At 43.5% G+C, this 9,991-nt stretch overlaps 1 non-coding gene across 1 annotated transcript; it reads right to left on the reverse strand.

Annotated features, from left to right (window-relative positions):
- Positions 1-8,544: 8,544 nt before the first annotated feature.
- Positions 8,545-8,650, reverse strand: LOC131247544 (small nucleolar RNA R71). The gene has a single exon (XR_009171827.1). It is a non-coding gene; the product is annotated as a small nucleolar RNA R71 (small nucleolar RNA).
- Between the last annotated feature and the right edge of the window lie 1,341 nt (positions 8,651-9,991).

A 9,991-nucleotide genomic window follows, 5' to 3' on the forward strand; every position in this document is an offset into this window, starting at 1 on the left:
GAGAGAGTAGAGGAGTTAGAGTTTATTTCTTATTTTTTTATTTTGTTTTTGTTCAAGTTCTAGCCCATTCATAGTTGGCTAAACCTCTTAGCTAGGGTTAAGAGGTGAAGCTTGTGGCATGATGGGAAGACTCTATGGCTTTGATTCATTACTAAACTGATGCTGATATTGGTTTGATTTTAAGGAATACCTTTAGTTTTTAATGGTTTGTTGTGACTGAAATTACAATAGATCTGCAATGGCTTTGAGTATTTCCTTTTCATTACTGTGATTATGCAGTTAGGAAACCTTATTGTTCACCATCGTCCCTTGGACATGGTTGGATGATAGAACCCTTCCTAACATTCATACCTCACTCAGATTGGCTGTGGATTGGTTTAATTCTGTTGTTTGCTTTGTCTCATGGGCATGGTTTTGTAATGGAATCCATTCTAATTTACATCCATCTTGTCTCTTGAAAATTAGATCAACAACAGTTCAGATTCGATTTTAGTGATATATCTTCCAACTGGATGAAGATGGGACTCGAAGTCCAGTTGAGTTCGTGAATCAAGTGTAGACTGTCCTGATCTCTATAAGTAGATCCTCTGAATCCCTAGTTCCTTTCCTTGAATTATTTAAGTTTTAGATTAATACTTCACCATTATTCCTCAATTTATAATCAATTTAGATTTCATCTTAGTCTAGTTCTAACTCTACCTAGTTTCAGATAACGTACAGGTTTCAGTCCCTTGGGATTCGACCTCGGTCTCACCGAGTTTATTACTACATCACAACCCTATACTTGGGGAGTAAACAGCTCGATAATTGCACAATAGAAGACTAAAGACCGATCTCGAAGTCATATGCTACCACAACCTTAAGCATCTTCCACTCCTGAATCTCATATGCGCCACCAGGCCCCGTGGCTGACGGTTAAGGGCATTCGCCACCACGTTTGCCTTGCCTAGGTGGTATTGGAGATCAAAATCATAGTCCTTCAGGAGATCCAGCCAATATCTCTGCCTCATATTCATCTCGGACTGAGAGAATATATACTTAAAGCTCTTATGGTCGGAGAAGAGCTCGAACCTAACCCCATAGAAATAGTGCCTCCACACCTCCAATGTGAAGACGACTACTGCTAGCTCCAAATCATGCATGAGGTAGTTTACCTCATGGACATTAAGATGGCAAGACGTGAAGGCTACCAATTTCCTATGTTGCATCAGGACAGCACCCAAATAAATATACGAGGTATCGGTAAAAACCACGAACCCATCACTCTTAGAGGGAAGAGTGAGGACAGGTGCGGATGTCAGACGGTCCTTTGGCTCTGCGAATGCCTACTCACATATGTCACTCCAAACAAACTCTACGCCTTTCTGAGTTAACCTGGTCAATGAGGCTACAATATGGGAGAAGCCCTCAATGAAATGCCAGTAGTAGCCCACCAAACTAAGGAAACTGCAGATCTCGGATGCGTTCGTGGACTGACCCCACTGACGCACTGCCTCAACTTTCGAGGGGTCCACTGCAATGCCCTCTCTCATCACCACGTGACTGAGGAACTTCACCTCTTCCTACCAGAGCTCGCACTTCTCCAGCTTCGCATAGAGCTGATGTGCATGGAGGGTCTGCAAGGAAATCTCCAGATGCTACTCATGCTCCTCACGGGTCCTCAAATATATCAGAATGTTGTCGATGAACACCACAATATACTGATCGAGCTACAAATGGAAGACCTCGTTCATCAACCGCATGAATACCGCGGGCACATTGGTCAGTCTGAAGGACATGACCTGAAACTCAAAATGACCATAGCGTGTCCTAAAAGCCGTCTTCGGAATGTCCTCCTCTCGGGCCTGAATCTGATGATAACCGGAACGTAGGTCAATCTTTGAAAAAAACTGAGCACCCTGAAGCTGATCAAATAAATCATCAATCCTCGGGAGCAGATACTTGTTCTTGATCGTGACCAGGTTGAGCTCGCTGTAATATACGCAGAGCCTCAACGAGCCATCCTTCTTCCTGACGAAAAGTACTAGCGCTCGCCACGGTGAACTGATCGGACGAATGAAGCCTAACTCTCGTAACTCGTCCAATTGCCACTGCAGCTCCCACAACTCCATCTGTGTCATACAATACGGGTCCTTCGAAATAGGCGCGGTACCGGGCATGATATCAATATGAAACTCAATATGCCGGTGCGGCGGTAACCCCAAAATCTCCTGAAATACATCGAAAAAATCACAAACCACAGGTAACTGATCGACGCTCACTGCTATGAGTTCCTCTATGACACATGACATTAAACAAGACAATGACTCTCATTTGAGCTCGGCAATGAACTGAAATTGTGTTAAGCCTGGTATATAGAATGTGACTATCCTCGTAGAGCAGTCCAAGATGGTGTGATACTCGGCAAGCCAATCCATGCCTAGGATAATGTTAAAATCTGACATCGGTAGCATAAATAAGTCGGCAGGCAAGAAAATCTCTCCCACCAACATGGGGCAAGACGAACAGAAACGGCCTAACATAGTAGTCTTCCCTAAGGGCGTCGATACGGTCAACCCCTTACTAGCAGACTTTATTGGAAAGCTAGTCGAATGATAAAAATCCTCAGACATGAACGAGTGTGAAGCACTGGAATCAAACAAATCTCGGGCGATGCATGCAGAGAATGGAAGTATACCCTCAATGACTCTTCCGGAGGACTGTGTCCTACTGAGATGCATAGAACCTTGCCTGAGCTGGTTGGGGAGGTGCCTTTCCCCTCTGAGGTCCCTACTGCTATTGTTACCATTGTGGCAGCATATACTGTTATCTCGGTTGCGGTTGGGGCCTCTGTGGCAGAGGTGGCTTCGGTCGCTGCTGCTACTGTGGAGGTTACTGAGGTGCTCTCTCCTACTGCTGCTGCTACTGGGGGCGAGGACACTCATGCCTGCGGTGCCCTGTCCCACCATATCCAAAACAAGTCCCTATAAACAACCTCTGGGGTGGCGCTGGAGGTACCACTAGTGCTCTAGCGGATGGGTGGCTCCTGTGCCTCTGCTGCCGCCGATGCTAGTGAGAGCTACTAGAGGGGGCTTGCCTATTCCGGACTCTCCTCTGATCTGGATCGCTCTACATGCCAGCCCACTCAGCCTCATAAATCTTGACCCTCCATATTACCAGCTCAAAAGTCGGAAGCTCATGCCCAACAACACGACCTCGGAGACTGTAATGTAAGCTGTTCTCGAAACGGCGGGTTTTTAGCTCCTCATCATCTACCATGTACAACGCAAATCTAGACAGCGCTATAAAACGAGCTGCATACTGAGCCACCGTCATATCCCCCTATACTAGAGTCTCGAACTTTATCGCACGCTGTCATCGAATGTGGTTAGGAAAATACTGCCGGTCAAATTGGTCTATGAAATCCTCCTATGTCTAGATGAAACCAGGCCCTACAGCACAGGTAACGGAGGTTAACTAGTGCGCGACCTCACCCTGGAGAAGAAATACAGCTAACCGGACCCGCTGCTGGGCCGTACACCCCATCGTGTCAAAAATCTTCTCTACATTGGAGTGTCATCTCTCTGCTACAGACGAGTCTGGTTCGCCCTGGAAGCACTGGGGATCAAGCTATCGGAAGTCTCGAAGGAGGGCGCTCACGCGCTCCTGCTCTGCCTGGGCTGGTGTAACAGTAGGGTGCTTACAGGCTTACCCCTGAAGGGCAGCTATGACAGCCTGCAACATCTGTTGTAGCTGGGCGGCACTCACGGGTACGGTCGGATCCACACCGGTCTCGAGTGGAGGAGTGGAATCCTCAGGTGGGGGAGCAGGAATCTCCGGTGGTGGAGTGGGAGTTGTAGGTGGTAGAGCGGGAGTCGCTCGGGTCATTTTCCTGGGCAGCATGTCCTATAAGAAAGAATAAAGTGCCTATCAACCTTGTGAACTCTCGAAGGCACGTATGTTAAGGGTCTATAGAAAATGGCTAAGTTATTCGAATTCGGGACCTAATTATTCTAAGTTCATAATAGACATGTGATGTTGTTCTTAGTTATTCCCAAGTTATGCTCTGATACCAACTTCTGTCACGCCCCAAACTTAGAAACCGGGCTCATAAAATTCCCGATCGCTGAATCTGGCACCGACAGCCTCCGTAGTACCCCATTCTCGGCTCTCAACACCCATATACCAGGTTCTGATCCTGAGATCCTACAAGGAGGATTATGAACATGAATTTGATTCGTAATAAGCATAACTATAAGCATAACCCACGAACAATAATGAGAACACCATCACAAAAATCCACTATGATCAAAACTTGAGTACAATGTGCATAAAGAGAAATACAATGATAATAATAACAAAACTCCAGAAGCTCTACGGTACGCTTCTTCTCCTGCTCAGCTATAGTTTAGTGTCACCTGCACGCATCAATCGTGCATAAGCTTATAGAAAGCTTAGAGGGTGGTGAAAGTGTGTACGCAATATAAGCATGCTCAGAATGCAATATCAGAGTAATGCGAAATATACTGGTAGGTCTATGAATGCAATCAACCATACCAAGGCTATGCAATGTAAGACATGAATGCTATCGGCCATATCAAGGCCATGCGATGCAAGGCATGAATGATGTCGGCCATACCAAGGTCATGCGATGCAAGGCATGAATGATGTCGGCCATACCAAGGCCATGCGATGCGAGATGCAACTCAAACATATCAATCCTCATCCAAATCCACATATCAATGCAGCTCATCACTGGAGCATCAAATATCAATACAATTCTCACTCTAGATAATCACCGGAGTCTAGTACACTCCAAATGACATTGCCCCTTTCCCATGCACGCAATCCAAGTGAGCGTAAGAAACTTCACTATCTGCCTAGCCAATAGTCTGCCAATACTTATCTGGCACGTCGATAGCGGACCCATTTATGAACTGTTCAAACTCAGCCTAGCAATTGCCCCCTACCTTTAGGAGGGTAAGGCCACACCCCCTTCTAACCGACCACTACATAGTGGGAGACACGACCTCCTGGTATTCGGCCCTCATACGCTCATGTATCCACTTGGTCTCGACGTTGGAGTCATCCTCTAATACCGTCGGGTTTAGGAATTTTCACCCAAGGACATCTATGATGCCCCGATGCTAGTAACATTATTTCTGGTGTCCAATCCTGCCATCCACAATATGCATGTGGAGGCTATGGCCCTGTGATCAGAGTCAAATATTGCATATCAGACCCCAGTAATTGCCTAAATTTACGTACATGATAAGGTTTAATGCCATATTTTAATCGTGTTTTTATTACAGGATGAAATCAGGAGTGTGTACTGAAAGATGATGTTAAGAACATGGATTTGGTGCTCCAAAATTACCAGAGCACGGGATGGACTCCAGAAAACCAATAGTGAAGATTTTACACACCCGGGATTGAGGAAAGCAAGGCAAAGGGGCTCGAAAAGGGTCCAAAATGTAAGATCACATGTTTCCCGCCATCCGATCAACTCAAAACTTCATACACGTGATGGGGACCATAAATGAACCATACATATTAAATTTCAGCCATTGACAATCTCGGGAAGTGGTCTAACGGCCAGATAAGCCCCTTAATTCATTAAGTGGGGCCCGCTGGATATCTGGATATACATCAATTTTGGTCCTGACGGTGGAAATAATATGAGAAAAAGGATGGACGGTGCAGATTTCTTAAAAGTATCACAGTGGACCCCATATGTATAACGTGTGTACATAGTGCACATGTGCACCCCCCGTACACCGAACGACCTAAGTCGGTAACGGACGACCGCTGGCTGTTTTTGCGAAGGATTGTGGGCCCCGTACGTCACCCGTACGGCCGATCCGAGCCGTCCATCGTGTAGATGGGTTCGAGAACTACAAAACCATGCGATATTCCACTCCCATGCGGACACACGTGTGCGGTACAGAGGACACAAGCAAGCTGCCCCATGACGTCCAGAATGAAAACAGCATGATTCCTTCTTTGGGCCGCGTCCACGCAAGTTCAAAACCATCCATCTTTGAACGAAATTTCGTCCTCTATCCAATGGACTGGGTGGATTTCCACGAAAACGCTTATGTGGGGCCCACCGAGCATCGCAGCGCCGGACGTGCGAAGGCTTACGCACGTCAGCGAAGAGCTGACTTCCGGGCGGTTGTGGCCCACCATCTTCGATCAGATGGAAGATCTGATCCGTCCATCGTGTAGAGGGCGTCGAGAGCTTCAAAACCATGTTGATATTCCTCGCCCATGCGTACACACGTGTGCGGTGCAGAGGCCAAAAGTAGACTGCCCCGGGACGTTCAAAACTGATCTTTTTGTATTTTCTTCTCTGGGCCGCACTAATGGACCTTCAAAACCACCTATTCTTGACTGAAATTTCATCCTGAATCTAATGGACGGGGTAGATTTTTCAGAAAATGCCTCTGTGGGGCCCACCGATCACGGCTGCGAAAAATTACACTTCGAGTCCTTCTACGACTCTGCCACCGACCCCAGCCATCCAGCAGCTATAAAAGGGGAGTTTTGGACGTGGGAAAGTCATGGAGAACCAGGGGATTCGAGATCTGGAGCAAGGAAGAGAAGAAAGAGAAGAAAGAGAAGAAAGAAGAGAGAGATCGATTGGTTTGGTGTTTAATTTTTATGAATTTTATTTAATATTTTTCATGGATTTTATGGGTCACTAATCTCTCAGCTAGGGCTGAGATGAAGCCCCTAATTTGATTAGCTCTTGTATTGGTTGATTTACTTTGAATTTCAATTAATTTGTTTCTTTCTTTAAGTGGGCTTTATGGGTTTAAATTCTATACTTCTCCATCTATGAACTTGACCAAAGTATATATATGGATGTTGTTTGGATGCTTATTATAGGTGCTTGTGTCTGATCAAGAACAAGTTTCCTATAGAGGAAGAAACAGGATGCTTTAATGAATTGTACATCCCTTATGCCCGACCAAGGATATGGGATATGTCATTCATGGCATTGCTTAAAGGAATTAGACAGTCTGTATGCCCGATTAAGGACACAGATTGTGCTTTCTCTATTTAAGTGGTATCAATCTAGATCAAGGTGAATCAACAGACAAAACAAGGGTTAGGATAATTAGGGGTGGATTCGAAAGTCCTAGTGCTCTCTCTCTGATTGAATTTTCTTCCCTGTTCTTAATTAATTATTTTTCATAAAATTGTGCTTAGTAATTCATTCCATTATTTGTTGGATTAGTTAAGGAGAATCATAGATTTGAATTGTGACGACCAGTCCTCGTGGGAACGATCTCGTAATACGTACCGTATCTACATCTGATTCGTATACTTGCGAGTTTAAAAATCATTTAAATCATGTTGGTTTAAATAAAACATCAAGTTTTTGTCGCCGTTGCCGGGGACTGTTTCGGTCCAATTGGATTTAAGATTCTCTCTTATCATAATTCATAGTCTTAGTTTTTTTTTTTTTTTTTTTTTTTTTTTTTTATTTTTTTTAGAAACTAACCTATTTCCTGTTTTGTAGGGACCTGACATAAACTACTAATTTGGTAATCTCTTTCCAAATTTTCTATTTTTTTTCTAATTTCTATTTTTAGAATTAAGGTTTTATTTTTTTTAGAAAGTTTCTATTTCTAGGCTAATTTATTTTATTTTTAGAAATTTCCTATTTTCTAATTCTAGATTCTGATTCTTCTTTCAAGTAACTTTCTATTTTCTAGTTTTAGAAATTTTTCCCTTTTTAGAAACTAACTTAGTTTTTATTTCTAAGATTACAAACTTTTTTTTTTTTGAAATTAACCGTTGCTTAGGATTTTTTTTTCTAGCATTATTTTAGTAAATTTAATTTATTTTTGTTTTCTTTTTAACAGGAATTAAGGAAGGAAGCTGCTAAATAACATTGTCTTCAAAAGGAGGAGCTCTCAAATCTTCAGACATTCATCATCTCCTTTTCTCGGGTTCTTCTTTCCAATTCTCGTTTACATAGCTTTCTCTTGTTTTTAGGAATTATTAACTTTTTCCTTTAGTTTTATTCATCTTAGGTTGCATTTTAGTTTAGTTTTCTTTCTTATATTGATAACATAGTTTATGCTAGGACGTAGATCTCTGAACATAGAACTAGCACCGTTTGATCCTGAGATTGAAAGAACAATTCGTGAAAGATTGAGAAATAATCCTGTTGAAATGGCGAATGAAACTGAAGTTAAAGCTCTCAAAGATTATTCAGCTCCTGTCCAATTTAATGCGCCTTCATGCATAGTGTTGCCAACCACTACGGCAGCACACTTTGAACTTAAACCTGGAGTCATACAATTGTTGCCATCCTTTTATGGATTGGACAAGGAGGACCCATATCATCATGTGAAAGAATTCTTAAACATTTGCTCCACCTTTAAGTTTCAAAACTTCTCAGACGATTCGATCCGCCTACGCCTGTTTCCTTTTTCTTTGAAGGATAAGGCGAAAGCATGGTTAAATTCTCTAGAAGTTGGATCTATCACTACATGGGACCAACTGTCTAAGAAGTTCTTAAACAAGTTCTTCCCCGTTCACAAAACCAATGCCCTCCGTAGAGAAATTACTAACTTCAACAAAAAGAGGGCGAACACTTTCATGAATGTTGGGAAAGATGGAAGGACTTGCTTCTTAAATGTCCTCACCATGGTTTTGAGAAGTGGCAACAAGTTCAATACTTCTATGACGGTCTGACACCACAGAACCGTCGCATGGTTGATGCCACCAGTGGAGGGTCATTCATGACCAAAAGTGATGTCGAAGCGTGGAACTTCTTTAAAACCTTGTGCAAAAATTCTCAGCAATGGGATTATTCAAATAGAGGTGACAGAAGTCCCCAACCACAAAAGAGAGGTGGTATATATGAGATAGGAGTCATGCCAGAGCTGAGCGCCAAGCTTGATAACCTGACAAAGAAAGTTGATGCTCTGGTATTAAATAATGGACCACTACAAACAGCTCAAGTCGAGGCATATGCCACATGTTCTAGTCCTGCCCATCCTATGCAGTCTTGTCCATCTGGTGCAGCATTCCTAGAACTTCTCTCTGAACAAGTTCATGCTATGAACACTTTTCAAAAATCTGGGAATGATCCTTACTCGAACACATACAACCTAGGGTGGGCTAGACATCCAAATTTCTCTTGGGCAAAAGGACCACAACAAGGAGGACCATCTGGAAATCCTCCCATGCAACCGCACCTCCAAGTTGGCAGTCAACAACCTCAACAATTTCCACAATATCAACAACTGCCTACACAATCAAGGAAACCATCTCTTGAGGATACGCTCCATCTTTTCATGCAGAGTTCTCTCCAATTCCAAAAAGACACCCAACAAACCTTACTGGCCAACCAGCAAAGCTTACATGCAAATGCACAATCCATTGCCAAGCTGGAAGTACAAATGGGTCAACTAGCTGCCACATTAAGTGAGAGAGAGAAGGGCAAGTTCCCTAGCCAACCTGAGGCTAATCCAAAGGGACAGTATGAGATTGGCTCTAATTCCAACCAAGGGCAATATCATGAGCAGGCTAAATCGATCACTACCCTTAGGTCAGGCAAGCAGATTGATAACAGAATAGAGATGCCTGGGGATGAATCAAATTCTAAAACAGAAGATCAAGATGAAGCAGAGAGCCATACCAATGCATCCGAAGTCCAAAAGCTCTCTGACTCTCCAAGAGCCACGAATGTGCCACCTTATGTGCCCAAAGCACCCTTTCCTCAACGTCTGGCACCAATAAAGAAAAGAAATAACTTTGATGAAATCTTGGATGTGTTTCAAAAAGTGCAAGTCAACATCCCGTTGCTTGACGCTATCAAGCAAGTCCCTGCTTACGCTAAGTTTCTTAAAGATTTATGCACTCAAAAGCGTAAGCAGAGAATGTTCATAAGAAAGTCTTCCTTGCAGAGCAGCTCAGCTCCATGATTCAACATAACACCCCTCCTAAATTTAGGGATCCAGGAGCTCCCACCATTTCTTGCGGCATAGGA

The sequence above is a fragment of the Magnolia sinica genome, chromosome 5 (genome assembly GCF_029962835.1).
Source record: "Magnolia sinica isolate HGM2019 chromosome 5, MsV1, whole genome shotgun sequence".
NCBI lineage: Eukaryota > Viridiplantae > Streptophyta > Magnoliopsida > Magnoliales > Magnoliaceae > Magnolia > Magnolia sinica.